Here is a 2,346-nt window from a genome sequence, read left to right as displayed (position 1 = left end):
CATCGTTTGTACAATGTTAATACGGTATTTTAATTTTAATATATTATAATAATGTATCTATAAGGACAACAACTAAAATGAATAAGTTTTTTAGAATTATAGAATTTACGAAGAATATTTTTACGAAATTATAAAAGATACTTCGAGAAACTTTAAAATGTATGATGTAGGATTTTAGAAAAACTTCTTTCACCTTTTGCACTATATAATAATATTATCATACATCATTATATTTTATTATGTACATAAAATCTTTATTCAAAGTTTTTAAACTAGACATATGTCAATAAAATTAATAAAAAAAATACCTTGAAATAAGCAAAATCATTGAAATAAATAATAAAAAAATATTGTTAGAGAAACCTACATGTTAATCCTTTATAAATCTTATACTTATACATATGCATATATTTAATCGATAAAGTAGATTAAGACGTTTCAAATCCGATTTATGTTAATTACAAATTAATTATTCATTTTTTTATAAATACACGCAACCAGAAGAATTAGTAAAAATAATCTGGTTTTGTATTATTTGTTTAAAAACGGGTTTAAATGACGTGTAAATATAAATTATATATATATATATATATATATATATATAATAATAATAATAATAAATGGTAGTCTGCCCGAAGGCAGGTGCATGGTGTATATATATTATTACTTATTAATCCAACTTTAGCACTAGATTACTTATTAGTGAGAATAGTAATTAGTTTTAATATTTGCTTTTTAATAAATACTTAGAAAAATGATATATTACAAAAATGTATAACAAATGGTGCGTTCTGTAGATCTTCGTAAATTTACTCACGTATCAGATGTACATACAATAACAGTTCGTAAAATTCAATTTTTAATGTTCAAACCTGTACAAATTATTATTATTTCAAACTTCGCGCCAATAATTTGAATGCAATAATAGAAGTTGCCGAGCGATATGAGATAAACAGCGCCATGTTGTTTTAGCGTTTGACGCTTTTACTAGCAAAACGTAAAAATCAGGTGAGAAAGAGAGTCTGTCTACGTCATTTTTTCTATGATAAGCTGTCAATCTGAAAAGTAAAAAAATTAAACAGGCTAAACCAGGCCCTATTATCTCAGTACAAAATCCGCGTTCACAACGCGTAGTTCCAGTCACGACCGCTAGGCGCAAATTTGGCGCTAGCGAGCCGATGACAAGTTTGACAGGTTAGTAATTCACGAGCAATATGTACCAGAAATGTCAAAATTTTGTTTTGATTCTTATTGTGATTATTGTGTTTACAAGTGTTTTATAATTGTTTATACGGTTTTATTTGTGATTCAAACAAAATCTATAACTCTTAAATGAATAGGATATAAAGCAGTTGTTAAAGCAGTGTATATAATAAAAATTTAATCACAATACATTTTGGGAGCAAGCTAGGGCTCTTTTATAAGAAAGGCAAGGCTCCTCTAACTTTTCAGAATTGTATTAAACTTTGGAGGCTCTTCAATATATATGGAAAAGCATAAATAGACTAGACTTTACATTTTTTAGGAACGCCACTGAGTTAATGAACGAAATCCAATTGCCGTGCAAGATGATAAAATAAGTTAATTTAATGCAGCAGTTTTTTGAATATTCAAGATAACATCAAGAGCCATTTAGCATGACTGGATTTATCGCAAAGAATGTGCTGAAAAGTGACAAATCTTACTTGGAATGATTATTAGTTAATAAAGTAATGCACAGACACTATAAATTTAAACACCATGTTTTGTGTTCACAACATTATTGGTAGTGAATAATGAATGATTATCCACTTGAAGGCAGGAATCCTGTAATTCGTTAAACTTTTTATTTTTCCTTTTTTTTAAATAAATATGTTTGTTGCAACATATTGCTATTTACTTTGATATCTATTTTAATATATGTATTATTGTTTGGTATGTTTTGTTATTGTATAACAATGTCAATATAAGACTATTGTAATGCAAAATTTATATACAAATAAATTATTTTTAAAATTGACAATTTTCTTTTATTTCTAATTTTGGCGCTTTAATTTGAATGCATTTTGGAGCACGAGGCTGCCGAGCGACATGCGATTAAAGCGCCATCACCCAACATTGCGGTCGTGACTTTCCCTAGCTCTCTGAACGCAAATACCGCGAGAGAGAAACGTCTATATTAGTATATTGTCTAGGGGCTAAACAGCTTCGATGTCCTTTGTTTATTTAATCACTAGCAATCTTTTGTTTTTCAATCTGAGTTATCTAAGCGGCCGGCTTTGCCAAATTGCTGAAAGGTCTAGATTCAGAGGATATTTTAAATTCTAGCAAAACTAGAGTTTTTGGGGACATCTATCAATGTCCTTT

Source organism: Ctenocephalides felis, unplaced genomic scaffold, assembly GCF_003426905.1.
Source record: "Ctenocephalides felis isolate EL2017-DRISC unplaced genomic scaffold, ASM342690v1 CF-g0.4_SCAFFOLD_00554, whole genome shotgun sequence".
In the NCBI taxonomy this organism is placed as follows: domain Eukaryota; kingdom Metazoa; phylum Arthropoda; class Insecta; order Siphonaptera; family Pulicidae; genus Ctenocephalides; species Ctenocephalides felis.
The sequence above is the reverse complement of the archived record's forward strand: the minus strand, read 5'-3'. Positions refer to the sequence as shown.